The sequence below is a fragment of the Felis catus genome, chromosome C1 (genome assembly GCF_018350175.1).
Source record: "Felis catus isolate Fca126 chromosome C1, F.catus_Fca126_mat1.0, whole genome shotgun sequence".
Lineage (NCBI taxonomy): Eukaryota > Metazoa > Chordata > Mammalia > Carnivora > Felidae > Felis > Felis catus.
This window is the reverse complement of record NC_058375.1, coordinates 143467782-143485466: the sequence shown is the minus strand read 5'-3', so window position 1 is coordinate 143485466 and position 17685 is coordinate 143467782. Positions and strand designations below refer to the sequence as shown.

At 38.2% G+C, this 17685-nt stretch overlaps 1 long non-coding RNA gene across 1 annotated transcript in view; it reads right to left on the bottom strand.

Annotated features, from left to right (window-relative positions):
* LOC123379150 overlaps positions 1-17685 on the bottom strand; it is a 228536-nt gene that overhangs the window by 77871 nt on the left and 132980 nt on the right. Inside the window, exon 4 of the long non-coding RNA XR_006583206.1 lies at positions 16026-16175. This is a non-coding gene — a long non-coding RNA (uncharacterized LOC123379150). The remainder of the gene's footprint in view (positions 1-16025; positions 16176-17685) is intronic.

The window sequence follows — 17685 nt, the reverse complement described above, 5'->3', positions numbered from 1 at the left end:
AAAATATATTTACCTTGAGTCATTTGCACAATCATCATTAAGGATTTCAAGGCAACCCAATTTAAATTGGTTTATAACTAATTTAAATCTCCTTGTCCTTTATATATAATGTAATATCCTGGTAGTTTTTAGTTTATCCCCTACAACCACAACCTTAATTTAACCATACATCAACATTTCAGATAACACAGCTAAAATGTTAATGAACAAGTCTCAAATATACCACGGGCCAATTTTTCATTAAAAATAAAATACCCTTTGGAAAAGGGTCACACAGATTGATCATGAATGAACAGTGTTCCCTTAAGGCAGAGAAATGACCTAAGTTTAATTGGTTCACATAAAAAGGAGGCTTATTAGCTAAATCTGACAGAAACCTTTGCTGAATGTCATCTTACCCTTAGATTTTTCACCAACTCCTTTTATAAATGCATAATTATAGACCAATGATTTATATTATTATATACAAAGTAGGCAACTTTTTTTAGTACCTACTAAGTATTAGGCATGATGATATATAGTAAAGACACAGTGGAAAGCAAGAGGACACAAGCATGATTCTCAACCTTACAGAGTTTATGGTCTTGAACACATCATGAACAATTGCTGAATCTACATAGATTTTTAATCCCCCTTTTGTTCATCAAAAGGAATACTGACAATAATCAAATGTCACTTACATTTCACTTTGATGAAAGCTTCACGTATGATCACCAAAATCAAATCAGAATCTTAAATGGTCTTGAATTAATAGAAAGCATGAGTTAGCTTGATGACAATATATGCTAGTGTACCTTACAAGCACATTTCTTCTCAGTGGCATTGTTTTATTGCATTTCAGGATCATAAACAGATTTTTTTGATCTTGTATTTCACCTTTACCCAGGAAAGAAGGAGTAAGTCAGTGAAGGTAACTTGCTTATAAAAAATTTCCACATTCGGGGGCGCCTGGGTGGCGCAGTCGGTTAAGCGTCCGACTTCAGCCAGGTCAGGATCTCGCGGTCCGTGAGTTCGAGCCCCGCGTCAGGCTCTGGGCTGATGGCTCAGAGCCTGGAGCCTGTTTCCGATTCTGTGTCTCCCTCTCTCTCTGCCCCTCCCCCGTTCATGCTCTGTCTCTCTCTGTCCCAAAAATAAATAAACGTTGAAAAAAAAATCTTTAAAAAAAAAAATAAATAAATACATAAAATAAAAATTTCCACATTCATTTGGAATGTGGAACAGACAAAAGTGTAAAGGCAGAGAAAGATGACAGAGGTACAGTCCAAAGCATAAGGACCACTTCATTTTTTATAGAGGTTTAAGATAGCATTTGAACAGCTTTTTGGAAATATTAAACAGTAACAGCTTTCTTATCCTGAAGTACTCACTATGAATCATTCTGTTTAGCATTTTACACAGGTTATTTCATTTAACTGCCACGACCACCCCATGAGGTAGGTATTATAGTCCATACTTCGTAGATAAAGAAACTAAGGCTCAAAGAAGCAGTTTGCCAAAAGTCACATAGTTTGTATTTGTCTGAAATTAGATTTAAACTCAGGTCTGTCCAACTGTAAGTCCAATTCTTAACTTCTACGCTATACTGCTTTGCAACAATAAGAAGGAGGAAGAAGTAAAGGAGGAGAAGAATGTTTACTAGTGATCAATGTTGAAATTCATTGGTAAAGGCAGTTTTTACCATGCCAGTTATATTCATTGCCAAACAAATTATAGCCAAAAGACAGTATAGAAATAGCTTCCCATGTCTGACCTACATCCTAGAAAAAAACTAAGAAAAAAGATAACTTTATACCTCCAGGTAGGTTGTAGGTTCCCATTAGCCTGTCATTTCAATTGTTATCTCTTTCCCATATTGAGTTGTCAAAAGCAATCTTAATATCAAATTCTCACTGGTGGCAGTTCTCAGATGTGTTCACCTTTTTCTGCACACTGAGATCCAAAGCTATTACTAGCTCTTTGAAGTCGACTTCAAATTGATTGAGGATGAAAGGATAATTATTTTAGTCAATAGTTTCTACCTCAAACTCTTCAATCTTTTCATCAGACTGCTGATGAGTAGGAGAATTAACTTCTTCTCTAGTCATGGCAGAAGGTCCCAGTCCAAGAGTTAAGGTTAGCGGGGAGTAAAACCATGGGGCTGGCTGCTCAGAAGGATAGGAAAGAACCTCCACAGGGAGAGAGAGAAAAAAAAAAAAAGCTATGAAGTCATAGCCCCAGGAACAAGCAGACCAATAAAACATAAGGTCATACAACAATGTAGAATCATAATCCAATTTTAGCAAATCTTAGCATTTTTGGTGGGGCAGGACATGCATCATCTCTAAAAGCTCAGACTGGGGCAAGGTAACCTTCAGGTCCTGCCCACAGAATTAGCCCATGTGGCAGTTTGATGCAGGAATAGAGAGACAGAAGCAATGTAGCCTGGGGGACGGCCTAGTAAAGAAAGCCTCAAACTAAATGGTTGAGATAAAGCTCTGGGCTGGCTCGGGGCAGAGATGGGATTAAAAGAAAATAAGACAAGCATGTAGTCTAGATTTGCCCAAGAAGGTCTCTCCAGCAATCATAGAATCCTTATGTTATCTCATTCCCCCCAGTGGATGAACCTAGAATCAGGAAACTAGATCATCAGATCTAATCATTAAACAAACCAAACTATTTGGATAACAGGCTTAAATGGGCCACTGGTTCTGATCTTTATCAATCCTACCCCTTAGAAACAGCTCATAGCACAAGAGAGCTTGCTCAAGTCCATAGCAAGAGTTTCTCCTTGGAGAAGATGTAAAGGATTCCAAATAGTTTCTTGTGTAAGTTACTGGGAAGAAGAAGAGGAATAAGGAAGAGGAGGGGGAAGAAGAAGAGATATTTATGAGTAGTTATTTAATATAGATCAAACTATAAGCTAAAAAGTATATAGTTTGGTGGTTCTCAAACATGTCCATTTTGTAATTATGGGAGCATTTTGAGTTGTAATAATTACTGAGGTCACTACTGGCATTTAGCAAGTATGAGCCAGTGAACTAAACAGTCTCACATAATGAAGAATCAATGAACCTGGAATTCCTGTGGTATCTCTTTTTGATACAGATATGATCTAGGCCAATCCTACTCCCTTGAAATAGCCCTGTGAGTTAGTTCACTTGATCTTGACAATGTTACAATTGTCATCTTCATTTATTAGAGGAAAAAGCTGAGGTTGAAAGATGTTAAGCAACCTATTCTTGATTGTTTCTCACATCAGTGGCAGAACCAGGATAACAATACAGAGAATCTAGCCCATTATTTTTCATGCTTAAGCCCTGGAATCATGTCCACAAAATGACTCACTAGGGCTAAGTGTTAGGAATAGATGAAAAATTAAGAGAAGTGGCAAGGCAAGAACCATCTACTTCAATTTTTGTCAATAGGCAAGTGCTATTTCACTATCTAAATAGTGAATCTAAATAGCCATCCCATTGCTGTCTTGACTTGAGATAAATACGAAAAGTAGTAAAGGAAAGCTTTGGAAAGAACCTCTTATCCTGGGCCAAAACCATGTCCAAAACTATACCTTTTCTTTCTATTTAATGTGATATAATGAAAAGCACACAAGATTCAATCAGAATTGTAAGTTTATAACCCTGGATTGGCCACTAACAAATTTAGGCAAGTCACATTTCTCAGTTTTTTCCTAATATAAAATGAGATGTCTAACAATGATCTAGATCATTTTAAGATCTGGGGAGCAGGAATGATTTGCTTTGAATGGTATATGAGACTAGATATACGTACAATATATTTTGCTTCACTCAACGTGCATGTCTTTTAAAAGAAGCATGATTACCCAAGGAACAATGCTAAATATTGCATTAGCATCTATCTTCAAAATTCCATCAGCATCCAGAGTATCGCAGATACTTCTGAGTTCATAGGACTCAGTTTTGCCTATAACAACATCAATATTTCACATGTGCTTCTGTAAAATTTGTCAGAACCCTGCAGTACAAGATTAAGGAATGTTATTACTTGATGCATTTGAGCCATAAAATTTTAACAACCCACTGCTTACAGGAAAAACAAAAAACATTTAGGCTCTTTTGCTAAGGTTTTGCAATACTGTTGACGCTTGCAATGTGGAATCCAGCATGAAGAAACAGAAACATCAAAGTCAACACCTCCAGAGTACAAAGAGTTAGGATCTGTCTTCCTGCCCAGATGAGCAGAAGATACTCTTAATCTCTGTCCTTTACTCTTTCAGAAAAAGGTGAGGTGTCAAACTCAAAATCATATGAACCAAGCATCTATGATTCTTGCCAGAACAAAAAGGGACACTAAAGTCCTCAACAAATAGCTTCTTAAAGTACATAAATGAACATTTTTAGAAATTCATAATTGGACTCATCAAAGTGGGGATATACATATAATATGATTCTCAAAAATCTCTCTTCCTTTCTACTCTGGCATTCCTTAAATGGATTTTGAACTGACTGAACCTGTATTTTAGTGAAGTATCTTTCATTCCTGTCTCTTCTTTCTTTTTTCTTTTAGTTTTATTTTTCTAATGTTTATTTATTTTTTGAGAGACAGAGAGACAGAGCATGAGCAGGGGAGGGGCAGAGAGAGAGGGAGACGCAGAATCCGAAGCAGGCTCCAGGCTCTGAGCTGTCAGCCCAGAGCCCAATGTGAGGCTCAAACTCACGAACTGTGAGATCACGACCTGAGCCAAAGTCAGACGCTTAACCGACTGAGCCACCCAGGTGCTCCTCTGTCTCTTCTTTCTAATTGCAGATCATCTGATTGGAACATATATGAGAGAACAAGCTCTTTGATTGTGACAAGTTGTTCTCTCTATATATTTTCCCCCATGCTGTCTTACATAGATTAAAGCTAAACCACCGCCAAAAACACCTAGCAGTGAACAGCACATTTACAAACTCCCGTTCTACATACAACTTTATTGAACAGATAGTGGATGTTTGTCTTTGAGAAGGGAAACAAGGGGGACGGCTCAGTCGGTTAAGCATCTGATCTTGGCTCAGGTCACTGTCTCACAGTTTCTGAGTTTGAGCCCTGTATCAGGCTCTGTGCTGACAGCTCAGAATCTGGAGCCTGCTTCAGATTCTGTGTCTCTCTCTCTCTCTGCCCCTCCCCCACTAGTTCTCTCTCTCTCTCTCTCTCTCTCTCTCTCTCTCTCTCTCTCTCAGAAATAAATAAACATTAAAAAATAAAAATTAAAAAAAAGAAGGAAAATTAGGGGTGCCTGGGTGACTCAGTCAATTAAGTATCTGACTTCAGCTCAGGTCATGATCTCACAGTTTGTGAGTTTGAGCCCTGCATCAGGCTCTCTGCTGCTAGTGCAAAGCCCACTTTGGAACTTCTGTCTCCCTCTCTCTCTCTGCCCCTCCCCTGCTCGTTCTCATTCTCTCTCTCAAAAATAATTTTTTTTAAAGAAGGGAAATTAACACTGCAAATAAGGGTATCAATATGTGTCTATAATTAAGAGCATAAACATAAGCCTAGTTCAATACTCTTTTTCATTTTCTAAGTGCTGGCGCTGATTTATTCTCTAAGCAAACATTAGCCTAGGAGGCGTAAGAAGACAAAGAAGTAGGGGGATGCTGGGCTTTCCTCATCCCTCAAAACATTAGCCTGGGAACAGAAGAATAACAGTAGTCAAAATTTGTGCATATCTTTGGTATTTGATAAGGGCTAATTAAGATATTCCTTCCCACTTAAATATGGAATTAAGAAATAAAAGATCTTGAGAGCAAAAAACGTCACTTATTACAAAAATAGCTGAATAGGTAGATGTGGCTTAGATCAGTGGAAGAGTTCTAATAATGAATCCAGAATTAGACTAATCTACCCAGTCATCGGCACTGCTGGGCAGACAGGGCTCTCCCTCCACATTCAGCTAATGAAGGGTAGAAACTTCACTGGTGAGGAGCAGAGCACATATTCCCTATAGGCAGCTGGCTTCCAAGAGGATTAAAGAAAAGAGTGGATCCAAGCATGCCCAGTTTACTTTAGCCAAAGTCACTAATCAGACATTGTTCAGTTACCCTGGGAATGGGTCAGCAAAGAGGCAGAGAGAGGCTAGGAATGTTACACCCTGCCCCTCCAAATGAAAGGACACATTAGGAATAGGGAAGAAATGTCATTCCTCAATAATGCTGTAAGCCAGACAGGCATTAGGTTTGGGGGTGGGGTAGGTTGAAAATTCATATCCCCATTACCCAATATAACCTTTAAACAGGTATTAGAAAAATGTTTTATGTAAATTACTACCATCTCACAATTCATAAGGATTAGATGTCTCACAACGTAACAGTCAACTCCCAGAGACATGTAACACAGGGCATTTATGTTTGATCAGAACTTTATAACTATTTTAGCAACCACTCTTATAGTCAGAAGGGAAAGAAGGAGACGCAGGTCCAATTTCAGCGAAAAGGATAGTATTAGTGTGATCTATTGTGATTTAAAAGTTCTTAGGAAAGTCTACTAAAATTACTTTCTTTTTCCTCTGCGATCCACATGAATTGTGAGAAAGTTTACCTAAACTACACCCAAATCAAGCTGAGAATTATTCATGTTGGCAATCTGGGTAGGCAACTATTCCCATGTCTAGTGATGTTGCTTTAAAATCACATTTTCCCATCCTGTTAGCTCTCTAAAAACCGCTCCTCTCACACTGGGTAAATTTCTCTATTTTTAAATCATTTAGACTTAAATTAGTCACACACAACCCTTCTCACCTGTAAAAATAGTGACAAAACTGAACTATAGACTTTACCCAGAATAAGATTATATGGAATCTCTAGCCAAGAGCATTCTCAGTATTATGAAAGGTGCTATTAAAAAAAAAAATGGAAACAAATTTTGTTTTTGACTGTCATTCCGGTATTTCAGATTTGTTTTTGGTTGTCAAAGATTTTGAAAGGAATTACTAAGTTCTTATTGTTTGAGATCCTTTAATGGATTTAATAAGAAATAGGATCATGATCTGATAAAGAATTTTTTTAAATCCCCAACAATATGCACACTTGTAACAATGATAAATGCAATTTTGGAAACCTCTATTGAGTTATGGCAACTCAATAGTTTATGCTTTTTGCAAAGCAAATTCATATTTATCTACTTCTCTTTGCTGTCAGTGACTACGGAGGGAGGAAGAATAGACGAGGTGAAGGTTGACAAGGACTGGTATGTTAGGGTAGTTCTTTTATAAACTTTTATGGGGTCATTCCAATCTCAAAGTTACTTGGGTTCATAATGATTTAATAGGCTTGGTCTTCTCTTGTACTCCATGAAACAATCCTGGCTTTTTTACCTTTATTTACTTATTTTGAGACAGACAGAAACAGTGTGAGTGGGGGAGGAGTAGACAGAATGGGAGAGAGAGAGAGAGAGGCCCAATCAGGCTTCGCATCATGAGCACAGAGTACCTTAGGGGCTTGAACTCACAAAACTGAGATCATGGCCTGAGCTGAAACTGAGAGTCGGACGCTTAACCAACTGAGCTACCCAAGCACCCCTAAAATGTGTGCTTTCTTCTAATACTCCAACTGAGCCTAGACAAGATTCAGTGCGTGTGATAGTCTCACCTCTTCTCCCTCAATATAACTCAAAGGTAGAAAGAAAGCCATAATATTGCTGATGACAGCAAGGCATCTTGCCCCACCTCCTTGACTACAATCCCACAAATAATCCTAGAACATCAAAGATGTAATGGCAGTGATTACATGGACCCCTCATCTGAAAGCAGTGAAAACTGGGGATCTCAGATGGGAGTTGTCCTGCCTGGAGTCACATCTGGTGAAAGGAAGAGGCAGAGCTAGAAACAAGAGTTCCTCACCCAAGTCCCATGGCCCTCCATTTATTAAACCTGCGGCAAGAACAGAGGTCTAAATACCATTAGTAGAATAAGAAAAAAAACAGTTAAGTTGTCCTAAAATCCTACTACAAGAAGAGCTTTTCCAGAAAGAGTCCTTTACCAAGGATTTAAGACTTACCTTTGGATGGTGTTTATTAGGTATCTGAAAGTGTCTATTATATGATTCCATTTTTCCAGCCTCAGGAAGACAGATCTATACTTAAGTCTTTTAGAGCAAAATTTTGCCTCTGCTACAAAGCTATCAATGATCAAATGTGGGAAACGGGGGCCAAGGGATAGGAATAGTAGGTGAAAGGGCTGCATTCCAACTACTTGTTATTCGTGGTTTTGGTACATTTTGAAGAAATTCCAGTTCATTTTATTGATAGGATTTATGGGAGGACTTAGTTTCATCAGAAAGTAACATTTTCTTCACGAATGTGTATTAATCCAAATAAGGTAACTCTGTCTTCATTTACAACCATCTGTTGAAAATGAATTTTTATGAGTTGTCTTCTCAGGACAGAGAGAAAACAGATGTACCTTTAACCCCAAACCCCAGGATTGCTCAGCCTATTCTAAAGCTTGATAACATGTCTAGGATGCCATATATACACATTAAAAATAAATCTGTTTACCTTGTGCTTTTATAGTTTAATATTTCATGCAGAACCCAAGTCTATAAATAAAACTGTTTAACTTTCAAACCCAATACAGCCCAAGTCACCCTGCTTTCTGCAAACTCACATCATCACTGAGCCTTTATTTTTAACACTTTAAAAGAATTAAAATTGATTCAGGCTTACTAAAAGTGTCAGATTATTGTCCTGAGCGGACAATGAACACAAGGGTCCACAGAAGATGAATAAAACTGGCAGAAGTGGAGATTCACAGACCTTCCTACGGGACAACTTAGATCATAATGCAGGCGTGGTACAACTTGCACTCTGAAGTTTACACCACCTCAGTTGCAGAAGGAGACATTGGGTTGTTTCCTACTCATCAACACTGGACTGTCTTTCTACAAGAGCGGATGGAAAAGTCTTGTTTCCCGAATGTTAACAGAATCAAGAGAACTATCCTTCTGAAATGGTCTGTTCTGTTTTCCAAAACAGTGTGTACATATTCCTTTAGAACAGTACCAGATTTGAGGGTGATTTGCTTCCACTGTGCCCAGCAAATGCTTGGAGCCCATGAAATGCTTGTCAATGGTGAGGAGGATTATGACCAAATGTCATCTTAAAAGTTCCTCCCAAAACACTGAGCAGAGAGTCAGAGGACCTGCTTTCAAGGATTCATTTAACTATTGTATTATCCATGTGGACATCTCCTTCCTGAGTTTGTTTTCTCACCTTTAGAATTGATTCTCCCCATCTGTGATGTATACAAATTATCAAAATCCCATGAAATGTAGGGGAAAGAGACAGAAAAGAGATCTATTAAGAAGCAGTCCTACAGCAAGTTCATCTAGAAATCTCTATTATCTCTTGGACATGAAAACCCCAAGGCTATAATCATGTTATTTTATCCTTATCAGAGCCTAACCTACACTTGCTTCAATTGAGGCTCCAGATGCATCTTTAATATCTCTGTATATGAATTTATAATTGATCCCATATATGCCAGTTTATTCAATGAAATGTCTTTATATGGGCACACGGCTACAAATCATATTTGCAGCCCAGAGCAGCCAGAGATGCGATAGAGGGAAAGCACTACAGACAGCACTGGTTTCTGAGTTCAAAGATGTTGGATTTTAGGGCTGCTTTTTACCTTTGGGAATTAATCTCTGAGGCTCATATTCCTCATCCTTTAAGTATATCTTCAAGTGACGTCAGAATGACTAAAATTAGCAACTCAGGAAACAACAGATGTTGGTGAGGATGTGGAGAAACGGGAACACTTTTGCACTTCTGGTGGGAATGCAAACTGGTGCAGCCACCCTGGAAAACAGTATGGAGTTTTCTCAAAAAAAAAAAAAAATTAAAAATAGAACTACCCTATGATCCAGCAATTGCACTACTAAGTATTTATCCAAAGGATACAAACATGCTGATTCAAAGAGGCACATGCATCCCAATGCTTATAGCAGCACTATCAACAATAGCCAAATTATGGAAAGAGCCCAAATGTCCATTGACTGTAGAATGGTTAAAGAAGATGTGATATACAAACACACAAATGGAATATTACTCAACGATCAAAAAGAATGAAATTTTGCCATTTGTAACAACATGGATAGAACTAGAATGTATTATGCCAAGCAAAATAAGTCAGTCAGAGAAAGACAAATATCATATGATTTCACTCATATATGGAATTTAAGAAACACAATAGATGAACATAGGGGAATGGAAGGCAACATAAGATAAAAACAGAGAAGGAGGCAAACCATAAGAGACTCTGAAATACGGAGAACAAATAGAGGGTTGGGGGAGGGGTGGGGGGATGGGCTAAATTGGTGATGGGCATTAAGGAGGGCACTTGTTGGAATGAGCATTAGGTATTATATGTAAGTGACGAATCACTAAAGTGTACTCGTGAAATAATTATTACACTATATGTTAACTAATTTGGATTTAAATAAAAATAAATGAATAGAATAGAATAGGATAAAGTATCTTCAAGGGGATGGGATCATCCCTGTCCACTCCCAGAATTGGGCTAAGGTCATTAACATGAGGTAGTATGTGTGAACATGTATTACAATACTGTAATAAAAAGAGATTAGCAAAACTAAAAGGCAAGCAACAGAATGGGAGAAGATATTTGCAAATGACATATCAGATAAAGGGTTAGTATCCAAAATCTATAAAGAACTTATCAAACTCAACACCCAAAAAACAAATAATCAAGTGAAGAAATGGGCAAAACATATGAATAGACACTTCTCCAAAGAAGACATCGAGATGGCCAACTGACACATGAAAAAATGCTCAACATCACTCATCATCAGGGAAATACAAATCAAAACCACAATGAGATATCACCTCACACCTGTCAGAATGGCTAACATTAACAACTCAGGCAACAACAAATGTTGGCTAGGATGCGGAGAAAAAGGATCTCTTTTGCATTGTTGGTGGCAATGCAAGCTGGTGCAGCCACTCTGGAAAACAGTATGGAGGTTCCTCAAAAAGCTAAAAATAGAACTACCCTAGGACCCAGCAATTGCACTACTAGGCATTTATCCACAGGATACAGATGTGCTGTTTTGAAGGAACATATGCACCCCCATGTTTATAGCAGCACTATCAACAATTGCCAAAGTATGGGAAGAGCCCAAATGTCCATTGATGGATGAATGGATAAAGAAGAGGTGATAGATGGGGCGCCTAGGTGGCTCAGTCGGTTAAGTGGCCGACCTCGGCTCAGGTCATGATCTCACGGTCCGTGAGTTCAAGCCCCGCGTCGGGCTCTGTGCTGACAGCTCAGAGCCTGAAGCCTGTTTCAGATTCTGTGTCTCCCTCTCTCTGACCCTCCCCTGTTCATGCTCTGTCTCTCTCTGTCTCAAAAATAAATAAACGTTAAAAAAAAATTTAAAAAAAAGAAGAAGAGGTGATAGATATATATACAATGGAATAGTACTTGGCAATCAAAAAGAATGAAATCTTGCCATTTGCAACTACGTGGATGGACTGGAGGGTATTATGCTAAGTGAAATTAGTCAGAGAAAGACAAAAATCATATGACTTCACTCATATGAGGACTTTAAGAGACAAAACAGATGAACATAAGGGAAGGGAAACAAAAATAATACAAAAACAGGGAGGGGGACAAAACAGAAGAGACTCATAAATATGGAGAACAAACTGAGGGTTACTGGAGGGGTTGTGGGAGGGGGGATGGGCTAAATGGGTAAGGGACCCTAAGGAATCTACTCCTGAAATCACTGTTGCACTATATGCTAACTAATTTGGATGTAAATTTTAAAAAAAATAACAAATAAAATTTTTTTGAAAAGTGATTGAAAGAAAAATGGAACAAATACCTTCATTATTTTCTAAAGTTTTTAAATGTTTTATTTTGCTTTTAAATGGGCATAGTTTAAGTGATGGTAATCTTTGAGATGAGAAGACACATGAAAGTTAGAAAAGTAATTGTCATGGGGCACCTCAGTGGCTCAGTTAGTTAAATATCTGACTTTGGCTTAGGTCATGATCTCCCAGAAGGTCATGGAATAGAGCCCCATGTTGGGCTCTGTGCTGACAGCTCAGAGCCTAAAGCCTGCTTCAGATTCTGTGTCTCTCTCTCTCTCTCTGCCCCTTCCCTGCTCATGCTCTCTCAATCTCGATCTCTCTCTCTCTCTCAAAATATAAATAAACATTAAGAAAACTTAAAAAAAAAGTAATTGTCATAAAAAAACACAAATTGGCCACCATGTTCACAGCACTACACTCCCTCCCCAACTGCAATGCACAAAGCATGTAATTCAGGGTTTGTTACAAAGTAACCACCACATGAAAAACTACTTGTTCCTTACGGATTTATTGTATTCTATTTACTACAAAAGTACCAAAACCTACTTATGAGCCACCTGTGAGACAGTATGCTTCCTTTTAGTAATGGTATGTGTTGTAGAGAGTGTTTAACCTATTAACAGTTACCACTTACTTATCTATATTTGGATTGTTCACTTTGTGGATTTTCCCTGGCAAACTTTAAATCCCAAAATGGCTTTCCTTTGTCATTCCCCTACAATGTGGGGAGCTAGTTCTCTCCACCCACACACATTCTTGGGTGTGTATTTTGGAAATGAAAACCTATTTATTATCCTAAGCAAAATTAAGTTATGATGGTAAATTGGCTGCCAAAACATGGTCAGGACATCTTCCAAAGGCAAATATAAAATGATTTGAGGTCATCCGTTTTTACTCTTCTGTTCCTCTTTGGGGAAATAGTCTACTTTACTCTTGGTTCAGATGTCTTTTCCTTTAGTTTGCTGTCTGTTGTGCTCCTTGAAATCAGCATTGTTTGGTCAAATTGTGCAATGATGACCTTGAATTTGAAGTGAATTAATAAGAGTCACCACACAAACAGGTTTTAAAAATAGAATCTCAGTCTTTCTCCCAGATAGGCTAATCACTGGGAATATACATTTTAAGGAACACATTTTGACACATTTGGAAAACTACCTACCTCATGCAGATCTGGACAGACCCACACTGGAGTCCCTATATCCCCTCACTCACTTGGGTCATTGTCTCAGCCCTCTGAGAGCTTTTAGTGTCTGCATCTTGACAGTAAGAACTTTTGTCTTAGGGCATCTCAAGCAATTCAGCTGCACTTTATTTTGGACCTTATTTTAGTCTTGGATATAAATATTGCAAGGCCACCGAGTTGTCCAAATTAAGATACACAGACACACAAAGAGGACTTCTAAATGTGACCTACTTAAAGTTAGCAGGGTCTTTATTTTTGAAACCTATTTACCTACTTCAGCTTCTTTTCAAAAACTGTGTTGCCTAGAAAACTCAGCTGGGGCAATTTACTTCTCTAAGTATTCAATCAGATTTTCATACCAATTAGGATAATTATCAGCACAATTTAAACAGATTTCTTAATTATAGCTACAAATATCTCTCTCAGAGAAAACAAGTCCCAGAGCTTTTAACAAAAAGAGTTTCCTATAAGTAGGAGGTGAGCACTAATTTCCATGCCTCAATCGGTGGAAACAAATATTCCTTCTAGCATTCATTTGCAGGTCATCAAGAAATCATTTATCCTCACTCATAATACTGTATGCTCAGGCCTACATCTCTTGGTGTCTGATATTTGGGTACACATCACACTGACACTGGCTAGAAAACAACACCTAACCACCTCATTCATTAATAAGTAAGTGTTAAGGTGTCTTAGATTCCCTTTCGTGCTTAGCCTGGAGGGTCTCATTTTTATTCCTTGTTAAGGAAACACTTGCCTAAGATGCAAAGAAGTCTTATGTTCACTGTGCTGCCACTTAGCTTCTCTCCGCTTCTGCAGAGAGAGTCATGGCATGAAGTACACTACTCAATCATGTCAGGCACAGATTCATATTGAGAGAGAGTGTGCTGGACCAAATGCTTCAAGGAGGAGTTTAGACAGGTTAAGTTCAGTGAAAGGCCAGAATCCCCTTGAGCACAGGCCAAATGATCCATGTTCTAAAGATATGCCAACTACACAGGGAGAAAATGATGCATAATTCATCACCATTTTTTTAAAGCCAAAATATATGTTGCCATGAACTTTCCCCTTTCATTTAGAAATCTAAGTATATGTCAAAGGAAATGTAACCACACAGCTCAACTCTGTGAAATGTAGTCTTTGGGGAAGTTATTTGAATAATAGTATTCACTTTAATTAGCACTTCTGAATATCCATGGGGGCCCCTGAACGCATCAAAAAGGTGTTCATAACACAGAAAAGACACTGCCCCATGAACAAATGTCAGGTCAACAGAGACTTGTCAGTTCTATATATGCCAAGATTAGTAACTGAAATTAATACATCAAAAAAAATTTTTTTAATTTTTAAAATTTTTAATTGTAGGATAGTAAGAGCTAGAAGGAATGTTAGGTATCAGCACACATCATTCCTACTTTGTAGAGGAGAAGTATGGCTCCAAATGGTAAAGTGATCAGAAAATACATCTGAAAAAGTGGGAAGAGTACCCAAGCATTCTAACTTCTATATGAGTTTCATCCCTTCATACTGCTCCTAACCAAAAAGAAGCTCCTATGAGAAAATTATATCATTCTCTTTCTTTCAAAGCCTTACATATTTCTATCTGTACATAGTTAAATATGGAAACATATCAGACTTTGACTAAAGTCAAACATGGCTGGGTTGGATTACAGGTAGTTTTAGGTAGTTACTATTGGATCATCACTAGCTCAAATTACGTAGACATTGTAGATACCGTATAAATCTAAGTCTCAAACTCCAATATGTAAAGAGTCTAAGCACGTACTACAAACGACTGAAGCAAGACCAGAGGAGACCATGGTGAACCAGGGCACGCGCATGTTTCCATCATTTGTTGTCATGAGGGTGTATGAACACAGGGCTGCCAGATTGTCCTAATTTTCACCAGAATCACAGGTATAAAATTTTGATGAAATCTCACTTTTCAATAGTAACAACTAATTCAAAATGTTAAAAACATCGTGAGAGCCAAATAAAATACATATGCAGCTTAGACTATTGGGAGCTGCTAGTTTGTAGTGTTTAAGGGGAGCAGGTCTGGGCAAAGACAACATGAGGAATGAGGCCAGATCAGAAACATTTAAATTTTTAAGGGGAAAAACTGTTACTTGCATTTAACAGAAGAGTCATGTTAATTCAAATTCACAGTTCAAAATGTAAAAGCCTAAATTAATACAAAATTAGTACTGCTTCAACTCACATTGATGCACTAATAGTAAAGTTGTACAAGGCATTGTGCTAAAGGTTGTAGAGGATATAAAAAGAAGTACATTATCCTTGCTCTTCAGAAGCTTATTCTTTAGTACAGAGGATAGGAAATTCACAGAAATTGTGAGAATAGAGAGAAAAATGTGAGGTCGTTAGAGAGTAAGCAAAAGGTCTGAAGGAAGGGAGAACTTCTATTTGGATTGGAAATCCAAAATGTTTTCTCAAAGAGTAAGTGAACCAGCAGGAAGTGGAGACCGGGTTGTTCAGTCCATCAGCAGATGGCAAATACCTATTGAGCACCTTTCAGACACAGTCTGGGTATATGGGCGACAGCAATGAACAAGGCACTACACATCTGCCCTCAAGGAACTTATATTCAGTGTGAAGTGATAAATAATAAAGAACACAAACCAAGAAAAGATTATTCAAATACCACTGATAAGTATTGAGAAGAAAATCATCAAGGATCCGTAGTAGACCTCTTCATCTATTTACGAGGGTAACTTCATTCACTTTGCACATCCAAACGGGAACTCAGGGTCCCTGAAAAGTCAAACCTACATCTGATAACAATTTGTACTCTCTCCTCAAAATTCCCTGTCACCTCTAAGAAATATCTACCTCCTCAAACTATCCGTTACGGTCTTTCCATCACACATACAATAATGAGATAGAGTACTGGGGCCTATATAGGGTAGACAGGCAAAGTGTCTACCATAAGTAGTTCTGAGTGGGAGGAACAGCAGGAACTAAGCCCAAGAAGATGAAGAGCTTAACTTACCTCAAGAACACAGAGACGACCAGTTTAGCTACAACAGTGAACAAAATGTAGTATAGGAAGTTTCGGGTCCGTGAGGTACTCAATGGCAAGTATTGCAGTCTTTTAAGCCATGTGAGGAGTTTCATTTCTTCTGGGTGCAGAGCAAAGTCCCTGAAGGATTTTAAAGAGGAAAATAACATGATGTAATTTAGGCCTTTAAAAGGTCGGTCTAGGGGCCTCTGGGTGGCTCAGTCGGTTAAGCGTCTGACTTCAGCTCAGGTCAGGATCTCTCAGTTTGTGAGTTTGAGCCCCGCTTTGGGCTCTGTGCTCACAGAGCCTGGAGCCTGCTTCGGATTCTGTGTCTCCCTCTCTCTCTGCCCCTCCCCCACTTGTACTCTGTCTCTCTCTCTCTCTCTCTCTCTCCTTCTCTCTCAACATTAAAAAAAAAAAAAGTCAGTCTAACTGGTCTTTGAAAAGTGACAATGAGGAACGAGGAACAAATATGGAGGCCAGGCACCAGCTAGAAAGCTACTTAGCACTTTCCACCCTGAACTGTGTTTCGGTAAGCATGCCGTCCCTCCTGCCAACAGGCTATGCCTCTTACCTGTCGATATAACAGGTGTTAGCCAGCAACATACCTCATCACATGACTAAGTTAGTTCTAGGATCCCTCTGATAGACATTGCCATGACAGTATTGGCAAAAATACATTTTCGTATTTTAATGTTTCTTTTTGAGAGAGGGAGAGACAGAGCTCAACCATTGAAAGGGCAGAGAGAGAGGAAGGCATAGAATCCGAAGCAGTGTCCAGGCTCTAGCTGTCAGCACAGAGCCCAACGTAGGGCTTGAACTCACAGACCATGAGATCATGACCTGAGCCAAAGTCAGACGCTCAGCTGATGGAGCTACCCAAGTGCCACTACGTGTTCATATTGATTAGCATCTGTTGGCATGCCTGTGAAGGGTTTATGGTATACCATGTGACATGGCATGACAACTGATAAACACGAAGTTAGACTTAAGTTAACTTGAAGACTTAACTAGAAGATAAATTAGCCATTTTGGGCAACAGTTCTAAGAACAAACCAGATTGAGAGGGTATTATATGCCATCCCAACACTTACTGTGAACTTTAAGTATTAAATACTATTAATATTTAAAAACACTAATTTAAAATATGCCTAAAATGCATAACAAATCACAGCCTACCACAGGCAGATTTTCATTACGTTCTTTTTCTAATGGTGATGATATTTTCCTCCAAGGAAATATCAACATTTAATTTTTAAACTGAAAATTGGAGAACCCCAACATAGCAAATGTCCTTTTCCCAATGGATAACAATTATTCAATAACTGAACTTAAGATATAACCACTAAAATAGTTAAAGATACTTCTGATTTAAAAAAAAATAAGACACAATAAAAATTAAAGTCAATCTGAAGTGAAGAAGGAATGAATGATTTTTTTCTAAAGTTAGATGTAATCTATATCCAACTGTATATCTGAAGACATAGAACTGATCCAAGATGAAATGGTTATCTAAGTAGACCAATAACTATTGAGGACATTGATAGAATATTCAAAAGTCTACTTTTAAACTGAACAGAACACCTTTACAGTTTAAACTTCTAAGTAGTAGATAATCTCTATCATATATAAACTCTTCCTGAAGAAAAAT